This window comes from Arachis hypogaea, chromosome 10, assembly GCF_003086295.3.
Source record: "Arachis hypogaea cultivar Tifrunner chromosome 10, arahy.Tifrunner.gnm2.J5K5, whole genome shotgun sequence".
Lineage (NCBI taxonomy): Eukaryota > Viridiplantae > Streptophyta > Magnoliopsida > Fabales > Fabaceae > Arachis > Arachis hypogaea.
This window is the reverse complement of record NC_092045.1, coordinates 95,206,147-95,218,976: the sequence shown is the minus strand read 5'-3', so window position 1 is coordinate 95,218,976 and position 12,830 is coordinate 95,206,147. Positions and strand designations below refer to the sequence as shown.

The 12,830-nt window shown below is 34.6% G+C and overlaps 1 pseudogene; it reads right to left on the bottom strand.

The window, feature by feature from the left end:
• Positions 1–7,967: 7,967 nt before the first annotated feature.
• LOC112717755 (uncharacterized) lies at positions 7,968–9,688 on the bottom strand (annotated as a pseudogene).
• Positions 9,689–12,830: the final 3,142 nt, after the last annotated feature.

The window sequence follows — 12,830 nt, the reverse complement described above, 5'->3', positions numbered from 1 at the left end:
AAGAAGAAGAAGAGGAGAAGAGAAAGAAGAATGTGCAGCAAGAAGAAGAAGACGGTGCAGTGAAATTGTGCAGTAACGGTTGAAGAAGGAGAAAGAGAAAGTAAGAAACGAAAGAAAAGAAGAAGAAGAACGTGCAGTAACGTTCAAGCGCGCTAATATAATAACTTGTAAAGACTTGTATAAAAAAATGCTTGTATATGGAGAATTTCTCTAACAATAAACTAAAACCAATAAGGTGTAATAATAATAATTAATTAATTAACTACTAAATATTTAAATTAATACAATAATAATTTAAAAAATATTAAAAGATTATTTGAATTTATTGTTTTTAACTATTTTTAACTACTAACCAAATTTTTAACTACTAACAACATACTTTAGTCTATATTTTTAAATATTAGTGACTAAATAGACAAAAATAATAAATTTTAATGATACTCTAATATTTCTTATTTTAAAAAACTCAACAACAATAAAGAAATAAGAGAGAAACCAAAAGTATTTATCTCAAAGAGAAAAAAAACAATACCAAAAAAAAAATCAACGACTGACTAGTAATAGATGAAAAAATGCGAAATGCAAGAGGAGACGACGTCGTCACCTAAAAATGCAATGTGAGGACAAAATAATTAACCAGAGAAGCGGTTCAAATGTAACAAAATGTTAAACTTAAAAAGAATATTGATCTGTTCATATTTCGTTGGATTTTTCATCTTCTTTTTTTCTCTCTAAATGGACTTAATTAAAAATCAGTTGATTTTCAGTCTAATATTCTAGTTCGACTCAGTAATTTTCATTCTAGAACAAGATCGTTTTTTTTTTAAGAATCAAAGCAAGCGACTTGATCTTGGTTTTTGGTTTAAGTCGGCTAATTTAGAACATATCTAATATTCCAATGAGAGCAAAGGAACATATGGAAAGAGACATTTGCTCCCGAGATGGGATTAGTCATGAAGAACTTAGGTATTGTTTGGATATAAGATGAAAAAAAAAAGAGAAAAGAAAATGAAAAGAAAGAAAATAAAAAAATAAAAAAATAATTTTTTGTGCATTGTTTGAATGAAGAGAGGTGAATTTTATGGTGCAGAAATAAAAAAATTTCTACACCTATAGAATATTAGTGTCATATTTCTAGATCAACATGTGACGAATTGAACCATTCTAAAATTTCAGAATTAATGTAGACATGATACGTACTTTCATTTTTTGCAGATAGATTAACAGCTTTATTAAAAAAAAAGTATAATAGTATTTTATAATAATTAATTATATGTTGGGTTTATTATATTTTAATATGTTATTTCATGTAGTTGTGGGCTTATAAAAAAGAATAAATATAAAATTAATTTATCATATATTTAAAAAAATGATATTTGTGAAATATAAATTAATTTATTTATCATATATTTAAAAAAACTAATTAACTTGATTCGATCTTATCTAGTTTATCGTTGTGGTTAAACTAGTAGTTTGTACTATAGACAAATTAAAATACTTAGCCAAGTCAATTGGTTTTTTTATTTCTATATATTTATGTGACAAAGACCGACAATTTTATTGTTGTGTATCTATTTTAAAATTTAGTATCAAAATGTCACTTTTTTTTAATTAATTATTCAAATGTCATTTTGTATATTATGATAATTAATTATAACTAAAAATAAATAATAAATCTGTTGTTACCTTAATAAAAGTAATATTTAAATAATGAATTTAAAAAATAATATTTTAATAATAATTTTTTTAAAAAAATAGCACATTAGTAAAAGAGTTACAAAAGCCGAGAAAAAATTAGAATTAATGATAACTTTTTTTTAACAATGATAAATAAATTAATTTATATTTCATAAATATAATTTTTTTAAATATATGATAAATTAATTTTATATTTATTTTTTTATAAGCCCACAACTACATGAAATAACATATTGATCCAATATAATAAGTCCAACATATAATCAATTATTATAAAATACTATTATACTTTTTTTTAATGAAACTGTTAATCTATGTGCAAAATGATAGTACTTATAAATCATACCATGTCTACATCATTTCTGAAATTTTAGAATGATTTAGTCCACTACATGTTGGTCTAAAAATATGATACCAATGTTTTATAGGTGTAAAAAATTTTTTATTTCTACACCATATAATCCACCATGAAGAGAAAATGAATGAAAAAAAATAGGAAAAAATTAGTTTATATCCTTATTAATATATTTAAGTCATTTTTTAAGAAAAAATAATCATTTAAATTAGTTTTCAAAATTTTAATATATTATTTTTATTAACAAAAATATTTTTTTAAATTAAATAAGATGAGAGATGTGTTTTAAAATTTCAAATAGACTAAATTTAGAAATTTTACCATTTTTATTAAATAGAGGACAAAGTTGTCAATTTGACATTATTGACATATTTTCCATTCATTTTCATCTCATGAATGAAGAAAAAAGAGTTACATGAGTCCCACGCTACTTTTTTTCTTTTCTTTTCATTTTCTCTCCTAAATCAAACAATAAAACATTTAATTTTCCATCTATTTTTATCTTTACATTTTCTTTCTACTTATATTCCTTCAAACCAAACAATGTGTTAGAGTTGGTCTTGCACCGGTCTCATTGCTTCCTTAAACCAATCAACAATTATTTTGCTTATTTTCAACCAATTTTTTTCCTATGATAATTACGCACGTGTAATACAAGTAAATAATGGTTGAGAATATGATAAATAGGTCATTAACCTTTTGGTTTACGGACATTTAAGTCTTTGATTTTTTTAAAATCTGGACATATCGATCCCTCTGTTCACTTAGATCTGTCATGCTAAACGGAAAAATCAAACGAGACTTCCGTTATACTGACGTGGCCGATATATGGATGCACATAGGGATTGATATGTCCATGTTTTGAGAAAGTCAAGGACTTAAATATATTTTCAAATTCTCGGGGACTTAAATTCTACAGGCTAAAAGGTCAGAGACCTATTTGTCCTTTTTTCATAATGGTTTTAGTGTGTAATTAATATACTGAAAGAGAAAACTAAAGGAAGAATCAACATACTAAAAGAGTACATTGATGATCTCACCTCGAAGCACATCTTTTCTGATGATGAGGATGCTGAGGAAGATGAACTCTCATCCAGTTCTAATGCTTAGGGACACTAGTCACTAAATTATTGTTACTTTTGTTTTTATGTCTCGTTGGATTGTCTAAAATATTGTTATTTTTTTAAAGATTTTTTTGGATGTCTTTCTGCTCCTAACAAATTCTTATAGGCTCTATATTTGCTCTCTCCATGACAAAAGAGAGAATAATAGAAATAAAGAGGTTTAGTCATTATTGTAGTTTATATTTAAAGTTTGTGACTGGGTTTATTAACGTTTATGATTAGTTTACGACTTGGTTGATCAACTGCAATCTCTTGATTATATCATATAAATATCACTGTTAGTTACTTGTTTGTATTCTCCGTTACACTTTGATATTTCAGCACAAGACTCCATAGCACAAATTCAGGTGGAACTTTGATCTCTGGATTCAGGGGGAGATCTTTTCTACAAAAAAAAAAAAGCAGAAAAATTTTTTCATTATTCCTTTCCAAGTTCTCAACTCATCACAACCATCATCAATTCATAATTTTCCATTCCAAACTCATTGGTTCATCAGTTTCTCAATTCGTTGTCAGTAATCACCAAGTTCACTACTATTCCTTCTCTATCAATCAAACTCATCCTCAATACACCAGAAACCTAAACCTCCGTTCTCTAACTTTTCAAACTAAAACCCAAATTAAATCTCCTAGGACCTTTCCCATGTTTTGATACCCGAAAATAAGCCAAAGGGTCTTAAATAAGTGTCACAGAAGTTTACAAGCTTGTTAGGAAGGTAAAACAGTTAAAAACAAGATTTTAGTTGAAAAACAGGGCATGTGCGTACACACAGGGGTGTGCGCGCGCACGTCTAGAAAAGTTTTCAAATGTGTGCGTACGCACATGTAGTGAAATTTTCAACTCTGTTCATCTGCACAAGGCGTGCGAACGCCCTCAATAGAGTGCACCTTCCAACGTGTGCGTGCGCACAGCTTACAAAACTTTGTTGGTTGTGTGTGCGCACAAAGTGTGCTAACGCTCTCATTAGCAAGCCTTCCCCTATGTGTGCGTGCGCAGAAGACTGTGCGTCCACACACTTTCAAAAACACACAGGATGTGAGTGCGCACAAGGCTGTGTGTGCGCACACAAACCAGACATCACAAATTCTGCAGCATTCACAGAATTCAGATTTCAACACGAAACTTTGAATGATCATAACTTCCCTTACAAAAATCCATTCTCTGCAAACTTTATATCAATTTAAAGCTCTCAAAGCCATCTTTAATTTAAAACAATTTCATGCAATTTTAACCTTTGAGGTTCAAGTTATGATCCGTCAAAGTTCACCAAAAATTCATTTTTACCAAAATCTTGAAAATTCAATTTACCACAACTCTCAACTTAAAACAAAATCAAAGCCTACTCACCACAATACCAAAATTGTTCATAAATCTATACCAAACATTTCTCAACCATATCAACTATTCAATCATCCAAACCATTTAATACCCACCTCAACTAATGCTAATTTCAACCTAATATTCACATCAAAACTTATAAATTCCACCATTATTCAACTATACTACATCCAACATTTAATATCTCAATTTATCAACTCTTTCAAAATTCATCAATCCAAGCATCAATTTATCATCATCCTAACTCCATAATTCACATCATTTATCAACAATCTCAATACTCACCTTCAATTACCAACAACATCAATATTCATCATTAATCATCAACCATATCAACAAACCCTCATCAACAACAATAAATCACACATTCATCATCAACTTTCAAAATCATTAAATACCAACAATCATCATCAAATTCATATATTTCTCATCCCAAAACTCTATATCATCATCACCATCATACAGTTTATCTTCAAACATCAAAATCACATACAATTAAACATACACCCAAAACATTCAATCCTATCTTAAGGTCAACTAGTCTAAGGTTCACGAAATATTACATATTACATAAAGAAAACCGAAACTATACCTTGACCGATTATCCTCCACACACGAAACCATCAAAAAGCCAAGATAACTCCAAAAAGCACCAAAGCTCAAACTAACAACACATATATCACCAAAATCAAAACCAAAAAACCACAACATACAACACTACAAGGGTATATGAGGAACTTTACCTTGTCCAAAAGCGATTGGGATAAAGTCCAACAATTACCTACTACTAGAGATCACCTAAACAAGCAAAATCACAAAATCTACTAAAAAACTCTAACCCAAAAATACAGAAATCTAGGGCTGGAAACTGGAGCTTGAGCTTCGAGTTCTTACCAGATTTTCTTAGATAGAAATGAAGAGCTCAACGAGAGCTTCACGTGGCTACAAACGGCTCGTCAATCGAAATTCCGTAACTCAAGTTATGGCTAGAACAAGGAGAAGGTGAATAGTGCCATCCCTCTTCTCCTCTCTTTACCATCTTAGTGCCCCCTCTCATGTTTCTAGGGTTGAAATGAGCTGAAAGCTCATTAAATATATATATATACCCCATTTGTAGGATTTATCTTATGTTGAATTTAAGGGATTTTATGACCTTTTACCCACATTTATTCAATGAAATAGCATGGTTTCATGATTGTCTCCCAATTTGTGCTTAAGTGTGAAAATATGCTTTCTAGGTCCTTAATTAGCTAAATTTAATTCACCTTTGATTCCACTAGATGCCTTGACTTGTTTGTTAAGTGATTTCAGGTTGAAAAAGGCTAGGAATGAATCAAAGGAGTGAAAGGAAAGCATACAAAGTGGAGAAGATCATGAAAAGTCAAAGAATTGAACTCACCTATGGACGCGCGCGCACACCAGGCGCTTACGCACACCTTGTGAATTACCCCATGGACGCGTACGCGTGTTGTGCGCGTACGCGTCAGTGCTGGTATATGATTTTTAATTGAAAACGTGGCAAGCAAATTCAGAAGGGTTGTGGGGCCCAATTCCAACCAACTTTGGCGCCAAAAATTCTATTTAAAGCCAAGGATTGAAGAGCAAAGGGGGATTCCATCATTCACACTCATTAGGATTAGTTTAGAGTTAGTTTTAGAGAGAGAAGCTCTCACTTCTCTCTAGAATTAGGATTAGGATTAGGTTTAGTTCTTAGATCTAGGTTTTAAGTCATGTTCTCTTCTACTTCTACTTCTCAATTCTTTGTTGTTACATTCATCTTCCTCTATTCTTTTGTTGTAATTTCCTTTATGTTGTTTCTATGCTTTGTTGTAGATCTACTCTTGTTCCTTCTATTTTCTTTCCATTCAATTCAAGGTAATTCATAATAATTGTGCTTCTTTTGATTGTTGTTATTAATTATTTGCAATAATAGTTGTTAGATTTCATTCTAGTTGTCAAATTACTATGCTTTTCTTTTGTGCCTTTTAAGTGTTTGATAAAATGCTTGGTTGGATTTTAGTATAGATTTTGTTCCTTTTGGCCTAGGTAGAGTAATTAGTGACTCTCGAGTTATCTAATTCCTTTGTTGATTGATAATTAGAAGTTTCTAATTGATTTGAATGCCTCTAAAGCTAGTCTTTCCTTTAGGAGTTGATTAGGACTTGAGGAATCAAATTGATTCATCCACTTGACTTTCCTCCATGGTTAGAGGTTAACTAAGTGGTAGCAATGAACAATGTGTGGTCACAATTGAGGAAGATAACTAGGATAGGACTTCTAATTATCATATCTTGTCAAGAGCTTTGTTAGTTGTTAGTTTATTTTCTTTGCCATTTATATTTCTTGTCTAAAATCTCAAAAACCCCAAAACATAACTCATAACCAATAATAAGACACCTTATTGTAATTCCTAGGGAGAACGACCCGAGGTTTAAATACTTCGGTTTATAGATTTTAGAGGTTTCAAATTTTTGTATGAAAGGATTAGTGTTGGTTTAGAAACTATACTTGCAACGAGATTTCATTTGTAAAATTCTAAACCGTCAAAAATCCAATCATTAATATACTACTTATTAAGCATTTTAAAAAAAACTTTTCAAAAATGATACATTTTCCAACTCAAAAAAATCATTGAAATCAAATTTCACCTTTAAATTTTCAAATAAAAACTTCTAAATTTTGAATCTACTCCGGGCACTTAAAAATTATTATTTTTACTAAAGCGATTAAGCCGGTTCTTACATTAAGAACCCCCGGTTCTCATTCCATACGGATATTTGTGGTTTTCAGATGCAGGTTAGGCGGCACCTCGCTGAGGCATGTTGGAAGCTTTTGATAGTGAAAATCTTTGTCTTTGGGGCTTTATTTTATATATGTGTATATATGTAGATACTTTTATCTCCACTGCTTATGTATTTGATGTATTAATTTCCTTTTAGAGGCTATCTTGGAGAAATAAGTTCTGTAATTATGTTATTTAAGCTTATTTTGATTTTTCTAATATATATGTATATATACTTATGTGCTCAGGCGAGATAAGCATCAAAGTAGTCCCTGAAGTTATCCTCGAGCCTCAAAGTAATCTCTGAAGTTAAAAATTAGTTGTAATCGTCCCTGAAGTTGATCTCCGGTACTCATAGTGGTCCTTTCGGTGAATTTCGTCCAGCTAGCGCAACCGGAAAGCTGACCTGGCGTCGTTGGTGACACGTTAGCAGCGCAACGGCTAGCTGACGTGGCGCAGTAAACATTTTGGACTTAATTTGGTCCCTAATTTTAGGTTAAAAACCCTAACCCCCAATTGACTCTCTTTTCCTTTCTTCTCCATCGCACACGCTGTTCTCCTCTACTCTCCGTCACACCAGAGGTGAGTTTTCAGTGTCTTCTTCATCTTCGAAAAGCACACGTTATGGCTAGCGCTAGCAACGCAGTTGGGAGTTCCAACAACCCACGATCATTTGGAAGCATCATGAGGACACATTTGTATGATATATCTATGAATGTTACAATCTGAAAGTTTCACATTTTTCCACAAATTGCTTCTCCTCCCATATAACAGTGCAGATAGTACCCCAAGGACAGCACCAGAATACTCAGACAGTATTGCTCTGAATTAGTAAGAAAGAGAATAACTATGTTAAGTTCATAAATAAAAAATTAAAAATCTGATTTCAAGCATCACTCAACATGCGCAATACTAATATAATGAAGAAATAACTATATAATGATGGCAGCTGACAACAATTGGTCAATGACAAACTGTAAATCAGTTATCAGGGTTCTATGCGAATGAATTTCATTCAAGATGCTGCATGAGTAAAAAGACATAGTTAAAGACTAATAATATGGCACAGTAATCTTACAAACTAAAATTTTCTACAAGCATATTAAAACCAACCTAACTGGTTCACATGATCTCAGTCTCTTTCCCCACAAGACAAAATACAATGCTGTTATAGCACCATTTATTATGGATGGCACAACCTGAAAAACAAATGGTACTAGTCAAGGACTGTTCATATCACTAAAACCTTTGGATATGAATGTATTGGTTTGTATATAGCACTCTGCCCTAAGATGAAAATAGTTAAATTTACCTGTGTATTAGAAAGTGGCCTGCCCTTCCAAGACTTTTGCGAAATCAAAAAGAGGATTGTTGCATGAGCTATGCAGGCAAACAAGAAAAGAACGACCGAAGCTCCACTTTAGGTTAAGTAGCGATTCATGGAGTATATCAACCATATCCTCATGAAATTTGCAGCAACATGAATAATTTGCAATGGTGTTTGTCTACAAATGGAAGATTATCATCAGCATGCTAAGAACAAACCCAATCACTAATCAGTATGGCATAGTAGAATGTCACGAGACTCAGAAATTCCTAAGTACAATAAAGCTTTTCCCTACTGCACCACATCAACTACATAAATCAAACAATATATTTGTATCTTACCAGAAATCATATCCACAAACACTGAAACACACCATCTAAATCCAAGCTCTTATTAATTTTGTCTACAAGTTAGGACCACCCTTTTTAAATATTTTCCTACCAAACATCCAATATAATCTTCTTAATCTAACATCCACTATCTTGTTCTCCCAAGACCAGACCACCCAAGACTTTCTTATATTATCATTATTAATTGATAAGTCACATAAAACTAGATAGTCATGTCTTTCCTACAGTAAATGATACACCAAATTTGTCCACAATCCACACTGATTCCTAATATTATCTTGTCTACTGTGTCAATGTGTCACAGTAACATACTAGCACTGAGCCAACTACAAACACAAATCAAACTAATCTAGTACATATTAGACAGCATGGTAAGGTAGGAATAATCATCATAAAAAGTTTGAATCAGTAGCTACAACCGAGTTCTTAAAACAACTGAAACATTAAGATAACGACTACAATCAAATGCTAAAATATTGGTGCACTAAAAAATACCATAAAGCAGAAATCTCCTATTCCATTGTCACAGGATAAAACCCAATAATAATAAATATTGCCACAAATTAGAAATAACCGTTTAATAATGTGCATATCCAAAAGCAAAATATTAGAGAAATAGGGAGAATTTTAGGTTTTTCTCTTGAGATACAATTTTACCTTAGAGGTTGAGGAGGAGAGCCTCGATCCGCCGGAAATTTATTCGGGGACATCATCGTTTACAGAATCCAATAGATGCAGAGGAAGATGACGATCGAAGGGAGAAATAAAGAGTGAAGAGTGTGACGGAGAGTACAGGGGAACAACGTGTGCGATGGAGAAGAAAGGAGAAGAGAGTCAATTGGGGGTTAGGGTTTTTAACCTAAAATTAGGGACCAAATTGAGTCCAAAATGTTTACTGCGCCACGTCAGCTAGCCGTTGCGCTGGTAACGTGTCACCAACGACGCCAGGTCAGCTTTCCGGTTGCGCCAGCTGGACAAAATTCACCGGAAGGACCACTATGAGTACTAGAGATCTAGGACCGATTTAGCGATAGTTAACTTCAGAGACCACTTTGATGCTTACCTCGTGCTCAGACTGATTTATCTTCACGAGTCGAGTCTTAAACTTTGATATTTGCACCTTGGAATTTTCTTTCGGATATATCTATGTTAGTTTCTCTTACCTTTGATGTATTAATTTGCTCACATATATATTTATGTAAATATATTCTTTAACTATTATTTTATTTTTTTAACAAATAACTGTTTACCCAGTAAATCAATATAACACTATTATTAATTTTTAAAAAAAACCATAGACTCACGAAAAATAATATTAGTAAAGTAATTCATCAAGAGAATAACTTTTATTAAGAGTAATTTTATAATTTATTTTTTAACTTAATCCAATACACTTCAAATTATTTTCTTAATTTAAGTGAAAATTTAAAAGTGAACACTTATTCAGAAAACGAATATATACTACATGAATTAGCCTGTTTTTTCTAAAGATTTTAATTAAAGAGAGTAACTATTACTTATATATTAGCACATAGAGTTGATTTCCCTTTTCAAAATTATTTTTGACAATTATGTAATTTAGAGAAACACAATAATAGATGTTCGGGTAAAAAAACGTAAACAAGTCAAAGGGAGAACAATTTGACACAAATAAGCCAAAGCAAAATCTGATTCATCAATCAACCAAAGCACATTTTTATGTAGTTCAAACCAACATGGTTCGAACTCACTTTCCACGTAATTCAAATCAAATAGGTTCGAATTACACATTGTAACCCATAGCCATATAATTCGAACCAATTTGGTTCGAACTCTAACTTCATAATTCGAACCAATTAGGTTCGAATTACACTCCTCAAGTAATTCGAACCAGCTTGGTTCGAATTACACAAACCATATTTCGTACTAGGCTGGTTCGAATTAGTGAGGACCAGACCTGTATATATATAGTGTGAACGTGAGTTGCTATCATTAGAGGGGGGTAAGATGGCTAGTGAGGAGAGTTCATAGTGTTGGTTCACCACAAAGGATCCATTAAGAGGAAAACTCGTTCCGGTGTGAAGTTCACTGATAAGGATTCTCTCTGTATTATCGTCAGGCCTACGACGAGGTATGAGGACCTTGTTAGCTCTATACTGCTGAAACTTAGTCTAGAAGGTGTGAAACGGGTTAGGAAGTTTTTTTTATCGAATTCCAATCACAGTGCTCCAGAAAACCGTAAAGTACGATTGTTTCACGATCGGGAGTGATGAGGACTTGCAGGTCATGTTTTATTATCGCCAGCAGTTTTCAGAGGTGAGGACACTAGAACTGTTGGCAAAGTTGGTTGACGCGGTGTCCAGCTCGAGGGGTTTGTACCAAAATACCACCATGATAGCCACGGTATCCGGTTCTAGCTCCAGACCTGCCGTTGCATCTTCCTCCGTCCCTGCGTACGAGCCACCCGTCCAACCTGTCGCCTCCCCTTCGTTCGCTGTTGATCTCAACGGCAGTGTAGGCGATGAGGTCGGAGAAGGGGAATATCTGCGGACCTCTTTACAGTGTGCTACACCGGATGGGGTTGGAGATGGATTCTTGGATGATCCAGAGGACGTTGATGTCGAGTCGGATATGATTGCTGATGACAGTGGCGATGATGTTGGAGCAAGTGAGCCTGCTGGGGCGGGCGGTGGTTCTAGCTCTAGCACGCAGCAGTACCCTCCACATTTTTCCTCTTTGGACTTGGATGCCATGAGGCAGGAGGGGGTTCCTGGACAGCCGGCTGGATTTGGCGCTAGAGATGCTGAAGGGTCTGTAGGTCTGACAGAGTTTCAGGTTGGTCAGCAATTTCTGGATAAAGAAGAAGCCCTGTTAAGTGTCCAGACTTACAGCATCCGTCGAGGGGTACAGTATAAGGTCGTGGAGTCTGACTATCGCCGATATGTGGGCAAGTGTTTTGAGTTCGACAATGGGTGCACATGGTTGATTCGACTTGGTCTCCGACAGCGCAAGGGACTTTGGGAGGTCAAACGTTACAACGGACCGCATACTTGTCTCGCCACCTCCATTTCCAGTGGCCACAGGAGTTTGGATTACCATGTGATATCGGCATTCATTATGCCAATGGTTAGGGCTGATGCATCCGTCAGCATCAAGGTGCTCCTAAATGCCACCGCCGCACACTTTGGGTTTAGGCCGACTTACAAGAGGGTCTGGTTGGCGAAGCAGAAGGCTGTTGCCCTCATCTATGGTGACTGGGATGAGTCGTACAATGAGCTTCCAAGGTGGGTGTTAGGAGTCCAGTTGACGATGCTTGGTACTGTTGCAGTCCTAAGGATAAGCTCTGCTCGTGTCGGTGGACAGTTGGACGAGTCTTGAGCTTATTTTCACAGACTATTCTGGACGTTTCCACCGTATATCGAGGCATTCCGTAATTGCAAGCCCCTAATTAGTATTGACGGCACCCATCTGTATGGCAAGTATGGTGGAACGTTGCTTGTCGCGATTGCACAGGACGGGAACTCCAACATACTCCCTGTTGCATTCGCATTAGTCGAGGGTGAGAATGCTGAGTCGTGGTCCTTCTTTCTCTCCCACTTGCGTGAGCATGTGACACCGCAGCCGGGTCTGTTGGTTATCTCGGACAGGCATAACGGCATCAAGGCCACGCTTGAGGCTCCTGACGGAGGCTGGTTACCTCCGTCTGCATACTGGGCATTCTGCATTCGATATGTTGTGGCAAATTTTGCCCTCACCTTCAAAGGCAAAGACGCAAGGAGGCTACTTGTGAATGCGGCGTACGCTAAGACCGAGGTCGAGTTCCATTACTGGTTTGATATTCTTAGGTCCGAAGACCCGGCGATGTGTGACTGGGCG